The sequence below is a fragment of the Manis javanica genome, chromosome 3 (genome assembly GCF_040802235.1).
Source record: "Manis javanica isolate MJ-LG chromosome 3, MJ_LKY, whole genome shotgun sequence".
NCBI lineage: Eukaryota > Metazoa > Chordata > Mammalia > Pholidota > Manidae > Manis > Manis javanica.
The window spans coordinates 178,875,073-178,884,733 of NC_133158.1; the positions used below are offsets into that span (position 1 = coordinate 178,875,073).

Here is a 9,661-nt window from a genome sequence, read left to right on the forward strand (position 1 = left end):
TTGCCATCTTACTGGTGGGGGCCCTTCATTCCCCCCTTTCTCCTCTATGGGGTTGTGGATGTTGCTTTCTCTCTGGCTGCTTCCTGCTGAACAGGGGCAGAGAAGGGAGTGAGGGCTTGAGGATTGGGAGGAAAGGGTTGATAGGACTCCCCACAGTAAGGATGAGTAGATGTGGACTTCCACAGGTTTGGAAATCAATGAAGGTTCCCTGTAACCATAGGTTGGCCAAGAGGATATGGGTATCAGGAGCCAGGCGTCTGCGGCTATTGTTTCCAGGAACAGTTTCCAGTGGAGAGAGGGGTCCATCTCAGTGTGTGGTGAGGAGGTCACGTGAGGGTGAGGGATCTTCTGTGGCCAGAAGCTGGTAGTTCCTGAGTAAAAGCTGGTTGAAAGCTTGATTAGAGATTTTTCCGACTTGGGATTTGATGAACTTTATTATACAGGGTAAGAAGAGACAGGCGAGAAGAATGATTATTATGGGGCCTGCAATGGGCCAGAGCCAGGTGAGGAGGGGGTTTGTTAGTATTGACGAGAATGGGTTGGAATTGGAAGCAGAGTGGAGGCTGGAGGCAAGGTCGGTGAGTTTGGTAATGTCAGTTTCTACAATGCCGGATTCGTTGATGTAACAGCAGCACTATTCCCAGAGGAAGACGCAGGTGCCGCCCTTCTCGGCTGTAAGCAGATCTAGGGCCCGCCGGTTTTGAAGGGTGACTTTAGCTAGCGAAGTGACCTGTCTTTGGAGAGAGGCTAGGGAATCGGCAGTGGATATCAGGGCTCCCTCAAGTTTGGCGTTGAGATCTCTAACTGCCTATAGAGAGTGACCCAAGGCTTCTCTCGAAAACCCTGCCCCAATGGCTGAGGTGATCAAAGAGCTACTGACCATGATGGGAAGGAAAGCGGCTCTTTTTGTGCGCAAGGGCAAGGGAGGTTGGAGCTCAAGAAATTCTGCCATGCTGTAAAGTGTTAACTGTGGGATTAGGGTGACGAGAATGCAGGGTGTATCAGAGTTGAGAGGCAGTGAGTTGAAAAGACTGCCATTACACTAAAAGAAGTGTACCAGTTGCGTAAAAGTCTTAGAGCCGGAGGTAGGGGTGTAGATAGAGAGGCAGTGAAGTGCGCTGGAGGGGGGTGGAGTTGGGCCTACACAGTGGTGGATGGTGAGATTATCTGCGTATTCTGGTTCCCATAGGGGTATGCCTGCCAGAGGGCAGAGGGGTTGTCTTTCTGCATGGAAGGAGTAGTTGGAAATATTAAGGGGCACGGCGGCCAGCAGTGGGCGCTGTAGTGATGCACACAAGAAAACAATTGGCGGTGTTAAGGGTGTGTTTGAGAAAGATGGTGGTGTCTTGAATGAGCTGTAATGAAGAGTAGGAGAAATGAGAAGAGGGGCGGGGATAAGAAGATGAAGAGGCGCCATCAAGAGTTTGGATAATGACTTTTTCGGAATGTCTGCTATCTGATGCAACTTGAGAGATCTGGGAATGAGAGGGAACATACTCTCAAGAGATATGAAGGGTACCGTGGGGGGTCAAGGACCCCCTGTAGTAAACTGAGGCTGTGACTCTGGCAGCCCATCGAGAGTCCCAGGTGAGCCGTTGGGATATTTCATGAAACAGTTGGAGGAGTAATACTGTGGGTACTGGAAGTTACCCATGTAGTGAATGGTGCAAGACTAGTAGGGACATCTCCTGTAGGTGTCTGGCCATCACCTGCAATAGGCTTGTTTTTGGTCATAGAGGAAGCAGAGGTAGGGAGAATAAGGGTAGCTGCTAGTGAACACTTCGGTGGAGGGAGGAAAGTGGATATATAAAGGCTCAGAGCAGCTTTTCAGAGGGCAGTCTGGTGTGGCAATGAGGGCAGTAACTTTTGTTTGATGCTGTGTGTAAGTCTCTCTGACTTTGAATCGCCATACAAAGGAGGCTGGGGTGGTGGGGAAGACAATAGGAATGAGGAAAAAAAGCGAGAGAGCAGTAAAGGAGGAAAAAGTCATGATTCGGGTAGGGATGGCAAAGGGGGTGAATGGGATTTTGGAGGAAAGAGGACAGTAAGGTGTGGAGTCTGGAGGGAGGGAGAGTCTGTAAACTTTTGTAGGTTCAGGGATCTTTTAGGTGATGTGGGGACAGAATGGTAAGGGGCGCCCTGAATGCCAGTTTATGAGCTGCATTCTGCAAGAGCTGCCCAGCGGCTAATGCTTGTAGGCAGGGGGCCCATCCCCGAACTGTGGGGTCTAATTGCTTGGAGAGATAAGCTACTGGGGCAAAGGATGGGCCATAATATTGGCCTAGGACTCCTAGAGCTTGACTGGAACTCTCATGAATGTATAATGAGAAGGGCTTCAACAAATCAGGAAGATGGAGAGCTGGGGCTTCCACAAGGGCTTGACGGAGCTTAATGAAGGAGTGTCGAGGTGAGGAGGATAATGGTTTTTTAGGGGGGTTCTTGCTGAGGTCGTATAGGGGTCTTGCCAACAGGGAGCAGGGAGAAGTTAGGGATCTCCGCTCTAAAATATCTAGCCAGGCCTAGAAAGGAAAGGATTTCTGTCTTGGTTTTGGGTATGGGCAGGTCAGAGAGGAGCTATTTTCTGTCTAAGGTAATGGACTTTCTTTGTTGAGATAGAAGGAATCTGAGGTAAGTGACAGAAGGGGAAGAGATTTGAGCTTTGACAGGGATACTCGGTTACTTCTGGAAGCTAGAAGGTTAAGTAGGGAGGCAGTGTCAAGTTGAGACTGTTCCCACGAGAGACTGCAGAGTAGAAGATTGTCTATGTATTATAAGGTGGACTTGGAGTGATCATGATGAAACTGTTTGAGGTCCTGAGCTAGGACCTGTCTAAAAATATGGGGACTATCTCGGAAGCTTTGTGGCAAAACTGTCTAAGTGAGTTGTTCAGAATGTCTTGTGTATGGGTCCGTCTAGGTGAAGGTGAAAAAATCTTGGAAGCAGGGGTCTAGAGGGATAGAAAAATGGGTCTTTGAGATCTGGGACTGAGAAGTGGGATGCCGAGGCAGGGATCTGTGATAAAAGGCTGTATGGATTTGGAACTAAGGGATGGATAGGGATAACAGCTATGTTGATGAGCGAAGGTCTTGGACAAGGCGGAAAGATCCGTTGGTTTTTTTAACAGCTAATATGGGGGTATTAAATGGGGAGTGAGTGGGTCTGAGGTAATTTTTGTTCAAGAGATCTTGAATGATGGGTTGGAAGCCTATGAGGGCTGAAGTGGTTAGGGGGTATTGGGCATGACAGATATACTGAGAGGGATCATGTAATTTGATAGAGGCAGGGGGACATTGGGCTACGGAGGGACTTGTAATTTCCCAAACTTTGGGATTTACAGGGTGTATGAGGGTGGAACCAGAGTTTTCATTGGGTAGAGGGGGGTCGTTGGCTATGAGGGCCATCCGAAAGGGAGTACTGGGGGCTGTGGGAGTGGATATAGTTATGGAAACGTGGAGGAGGGAAAGGATGTCTCGTCCTAGTAAAGGGATGGGACACTGGGGCATAACCAGGAAGAAGTGGGAGAAAGGTATGGGATTGTCTTGGATTGTGCATAAAAGGGGGGGGGGTTTAATGGGAAAATCTGTTTACCTCTTACCCCGACTATAGGAATAATGGCTGGCGTGGAAGGGCCCCGGTATTCTCGCAAGACTGAGAAGGTGGCTCCTGTATCTAGGAGGAAGGAGATGGGGCGATCGTCTACTGTTAAAGTAACCCTGGGCTCCTGTTTGGTGATGGAAATGGTTCGGCGAGAAGTCCCCGGGCCCCATCAATCTTCTTCTGCCATCCCCACTACGGCGGGCTTAGGATGGGGGTTGTTCATCCAGCCTCCTCTTCGGGTGGTTGGGCAATCAGACCCCAAGTGGCCCTTTCCGTGGCATCTTGGGCATGGGGTGGTAGGAGATCTGGCCCTTGACCAATGTCCTTCTTTTCCACACTTGAAACAAGCTCCTGGGGGGGGCTTGTTTGTAGAGGGGCGCCCAGATTGTGGTTTTATCAGCTGGGCCAACATTTGGAAATTGGCCTGATCAGCCTTTTGTTTATGGCGTTCTTTCTCCTCCTCCCGGTTATGGAAGACTTTAAAGGCCACTGTTAGGATCTCAGTCTGTGGGGTAGCGGGGCCCTGTTCTAACTTTTTGAGTTTAGCTTTAATGTCGGCGTTGCTTTGAGCTAGGAAGTATGTCATAAGGACATGTCTTCCTTCAGGTGTTTCTGGGTCTAGGCTGGTATACTGTAACAGGGCTTGAGTGAGTCTGTCTAAGAACTCAGAGGGGGTTTCGTCTCTCTTTTGAATTATGTTTTGGAGCTTTTGAGAATTGACTACTTTATGAGCTGCCTTTTTCAGACCTGCTATTAAGCAGGAGGCAAAAATATCTCGAGAGCGGAGACCCATGGCGGTGTTATAATCTCAGTGTGGGTCTTTTTCAGGGACAGCAGTGGGGCCAGGGGGATAGGTGGGGTCAGTCCTGTGGGTTTCGGTAGTGTGTGTTTGGGCGAAGTCCCAAACTCGTCTACGCTCTTCAGGGAGGAGAGTATTGGCCAGGAGCATGAAAATGTCATGATGTGTGAGGCTGTAAGACTGGAGGGTCCATTGAAACTCCCTGATGTATGTCGTGGGATCAGTGGAAAAGGAACTTAGGCGTTTCTCTAGTTGGGCTATATCTCCTAAGGAGAAAGGGATGTGAATGCACACGTTGCCTTTGGATCCTGCTACCTCCCGGAGGGGGGCGATAATTTTGGGAGGCTCTCGGGACTGAGTCTGAGGGGGACTGAAGGGTTCTGTCTCAGTCTGTGGAAGAGTGACGCGGTCTAGCCGCGCCTAGTCAAGCAGGTCCTGAAGTGCGGAAGGGGGGCAAAGAAAATAAAGAAAGATAGAATCGGACCCACGTGTTGCTAACTAGCAGCCCAGCTGCTTTCCTGTGCTGCTCTAGTTGGGCTTGAACTCATGACTCTGAGGTTAAGAGTCCCATGCTCTACTAACTGAGCTACAGCAGGGCTCCAGTTAATTGCTTATGGAATGTGTAAACAGAATGTTCTTTGTTCTCCATTCCTGCCACATGGCAAGTGGGGGAAGGGCATAGCTAGAAGCAGGGGCGGTGTTTCTACACATCCTCAAGGTCTCCCTATTTTTAGAGTGAGGAGTCTTGGCTCATCTTCAAGGACAAGATATGTTTTTGTGGACAGATAACTTCTAAGGACTGCACCGGTTGTTCTCTAGCTTGTGCTTTGTCATGCTGCATTCAGACATGGGGGAAGGTGCTTTCCCATTCTCCCTACAAACATGTGAGAAGACAAAGGCGGTCCCTAACAGGGGAGAAACAGGTGATGAGGGCAAAGACAGAGGAGGCCCCCGGGACCTAGTTAAAGGGGGGGCTGAAAGGCTCAGGCTTAATTTGCAGGGGACGAAGGCAGAGGAGGTGAGATGGGGGAGGAGATGGTGGGGAAGGAAGTGAGAAGGGCTGTTGTAGGAGAAGGGGAAGGGAGTGAACGGGAGGCTTCTGTGGGGGCAGCGGCTTGCAGGCTAGGAGAACTTGGGAGGTGGTGGGGGGAGGAGGAGGAGGAGAGCTTCGATACAGGGAATCTCCTTCCATTTTTTCAGGCGCTGGCAGTAGTTAAAGAGATTGCGAGTGATGTTAGGATCAAGAGTTCCCCCTGCGGGCCATTGGTTGTTATTGTCTAGGGGGTATGTCGGCCAATCTTGGGAGCAATATTTACGGAGAAGTTTTGGTTTTATATCAGGCGTCAGGGAGAGGGTAGCCAGATGCTTAAGCAGGCATTCAAGAGGTGAACTTTCAGGGAGGGATGAGGAGGCTCCCATAGCTAAAGGACAGAGAAGGAGACAAACAGGGGAAGACGAACAGAGATCCTCGGACTGGAGGCAGACCGCAAGGAGACAAAGGGCGTCCCCGATGATCCTTTGTGGTCTGTGGAAACTCGTATAAGAGTCAGAATTTCTTAGGAAGTGTGGGTCGTCACCCAGACTTCCCTAAGAAGGCAGAGTGCCGGAGTCACGAGGTACCTAGCGCTAGGCGTTTTCGGCAAACAGAACCGATTTCAGCGGACGGAACAGAAGGAGGAGGGGGCAGGGAAAGGGAGCGTTCTCATCCGCAAAGGAGTCACCTCGTTTATGGCTGTTGGAGGGAGGGGCCTGAGAGTCTGCCGCAGCCATGAAGGCCTGAGGCAGGGATTTATGGCTGTCAGAGGAGGGGCCTGAGGGTCTGCCGCAGCCGTGAAGGCCTGAGGCGGGGATTTATGGCTTTCGGAGGAGGGGCCTTAGGGTCCGCCGCAGCCATGAAGGCCTGAGGTGGGGAGAGTTCCCTCCTCATCCCCGAGTGCCAGGGCCTTGCCGGACGATCACGGTCAATGGCACTGCGATAGCTCGGAGAAGAGTGGCCCACCCAGGGGAAATTTTGCTTAAAAAGTTTCAGCACTGATGGAAGGGACAGTGAATGCGTTTATGACTGTTGGAGGAGGGGCTTGAGCGTCCGCCGCAGCCGTGAAGGCCTGAGGCGGGGAGAGTTCCCTCCTCATCCCCGAGCATCAGGGCCTTGCCAGACGATCACAGTCAATGGCACTGCGATAGCTCGGGGAAGAGTGGCCCACTCCTGGGGGAAAACACCTGAGGGCCAGAGAGGAGTGGTGAGTGTGATGAGCCAGCGCCGGAAAAAGAGAACGAGGGCAAGCTGCTGCTGGTGTCGTGGGGAAGACGGGGCCCAGTTGGGGTGTCCCGTCTCCCGGGTTTCGGCACCAATGAAAGGAAAGGAGCGACACACAGCAGCAATTCACCGGAGAGTTCCGCTTTATTAGGGAAAGGTGCTGGGTTATATAGGAAGGGGCATGAATTGATTGAGGTGTCACTTCTATGGGGCTGTTGGCTGTTGGCTAGGTGCTGGGATTGGGAGGGGAGCGAGAGGTGATTGGGCTTCAGGTGGCGCCAGCGGGAACCGAGGACCCCAAAGAGAAGCCAGAAGTTTGCCATCTTACTGGTGGGGGCCCTTCAACAAGGACAGCAATTTACAAGGACAGCAGTCTAGCCCAAGTGGCTCCCGTGTCTCCTCCTCCTCAACACAAACAACAATTACACTTCCTTGGTTTCCCGCTCTGCGGAGCACCTGTTCCCTAGGTTCACTCCCTTCATTCCCTCCCCTTTGCCTGCTCATTTGCTGTGCACGTAGGAATGTTACAGATATGGAAGCAGAAAGATATATATTGCTCCCTTCGCCTTTGTTGGGGGCTCAGACTTTTGGGAGATTACTCCCCTCTGAGCCCGCTGGTGTGAAACAAAGCCTCAACACTTCAAGACCACCGAGTGCTGCTGGGTTTTTTTGTCAGTGACTCAGTCCAGGCTTTACATTATTTCCTGTAACAGTAGAGAAGAAAGTTTAAGATTAAAAGGTTATACACTTAGAAAGTGTGGGTGACCTCAGACAGCAGAGCACCCCCTGAAAGATTGAAAAGAGAGAGTTTAAAATTAAAAGGCTATGCACTTAGTGCAGGTGACCTCAGAGAGAGGAGCACCCTGAAAGGTTGAGGGTTCCCCCTTTTAAGAATTCTTTAGGAATGTGACTAAGGGCTGGGTGTGCAGACTTGTTAAGTGGTCTTTGAATACTTAGAATTAATTTAACACAAGGAAGTTCCCACTCTGATTTCTCCCTGGGATTCCGGTGTCCTGGTCTGGGAGCAAGCAGATCAAACAAGGCTGCCTGCCCAGCCTCCAAGGTGGGCTGAGTTATATTGTCTGTTTGCTAAAGAGTAAGTTAAGAATCTTACATTTTTAACTTCTGGGTATTAAAATACAGTCTTTAAGATGGAATCTTTCCTGCCTTTTACTATGTTGTTTATGGCTGGGCCTGCATGCTAAATTAGTTGCCTAGGTTACAAACTACTTAATTAGGGCCGGAAGGAGAAAAAAAACAGCATATAGGTACAGGCAAAGGTAAAGTAAGCTGGGCCTGCATGATTAACACAACAAAGACATGGGCTGTGCTGAGGTACCTTCCTTTATCTGGGGAGTAGTCAAACATTCCAGGCCAAGTTGCTCTTGGCTTCTTGAGCTTTAATTGATTAATTTTGGGTCTTTTTAGTGGACTTCCTGGCCTCTTTCTCTTTCCACCCAGCTCATAGCAGTTTTCCTGCCTAATAGAAGCATGTTGGTAGAGAAACTTTCCTCGCATTCTCAACACACATTTGAATCAGTTCACTTATGCTTCAGGATCATATGCTGCTTTAAAGCAGAAAAATACTTGCTGCTGAACTCACAGAGTTCACGTTTATAGAGGCCAGTGCTATTAGCTCTCAGTAAAGGCCACTTCTGCTGGGCAGTCACATTCAAAGCTTGGTTCTTGTCAAGACCTTTGCAAAGTTTAGCTGGTGGATCCTCATCAGTTTGGTCTTGGAGACTCAGAATTGTTTTCTGTCTCTATATCATAATCTTCAGAAATAACATGCATTTCTGCAGCCATTGGAACACCTTCAGCAGCGTGAACTTCTACAAGACTCTCCTCCTGAGTTTGCTGGTTGACTGATTCAAGTGAGTCACACTCTTCACAAATTTCAGTATCAGCAGATTTTTCTGTAGAAAATGCCGAGCGCTCTAGGACTCTAAGCACAGGACTGGGAACCAGGTAGTTCTGATTTCTGTTTTGGGCCTTGATTCCATCCGTAAATTTTGGCAAGTCATTTGATGTTTCTGTATCAGAACCATCATCTTTGTTGTCAAAATACTTTAAATCTGGTTGTCTCATAGAACAAACACTGAATAACGAGAGGGTGTAAAGTCTTCCTTTTTCTTTTTTTAAGATATTCATTCGTATCTTTTCAACTTGGTATAATTCTTAATATTGGAGTGTGGAAAATGAATTACAGGGAAGTTTTCACAGATGGTAAAAAATGCCTTCCAGAGGTTTAAGTGAAACCCAAAACTGTTGGAGGAGAAAATGAACTGGATGGAACCCACTATGCGTCCCACAGTGTCGCTCTTTGCTGAAGTATGCATCTTCAGCACCGCTGTCTGTGCCTGCCGTGCACACCCAGGCGCCAGTGGAGAGGCGAAGGAGAAAGATTCTTAAAATACTCTTTGGCAAACACATAACTCTGCCCATCTTGGAGGAAGGGCAGACAGTCTTGATTGATAAGCTAGTTTTGCAGAATTACCTAGAGGGCTGATAAGAAACTTAACTTCTCATAAAAGATACTTGAGACCACTTAAGCCCACACCCTAGCCCTTTGTCACATTCCTGAAAAATCCTTAAAAGCTGGGAACCCCCAACCTTTCAGGGAGCTCCTCTCTCTGAGGTCGCCCACACTTTCTAAATGTGTAACTTTAACTTTTCCCAACCTTTCAGGGCACTCCTCTCTCTGAAGTTGTCCACACTTTCTAAGTGTGTAACCTTTTAATCTTAAACTCTTTCTCTCCAACCTTTCAAGGCACTCCTCTCTCTCTGAGGTCGCCTGCACTTTCTAAGTAACTTTAAATAAAACTTTTACTCTGCTTCACTACTGTGTCTCTGCCCTTCAATTCTTTGTTGTGGCGGGGACAAGGACCGAGGAAAATACACAACACATTTCCCCACAACACTCTGAGTCCTTTGAGGAAATTAAGTGTTTTTTTTCTATCCTGTATCAAACTAAAAAATTATTTCCCAGGCCAGGGAGAGGAGCAGTC

The 9,661-nt window shown here is 49.0% G+C and overlaps 1 pseudogene; it reads right to left on the reverse strand.

The window, feature by feature from the left end:
• Positions 1-8,077: 8,077 nt before the first annotated feature.
• Positions 8,078-8,775, reverse strand: LOC118973900 (zinc finger protein 639 pseudogene; annotated as a pseudogene).
• Between the last annotated feature and the right edge of the window lie 886 nt (positions 8,776-9,661).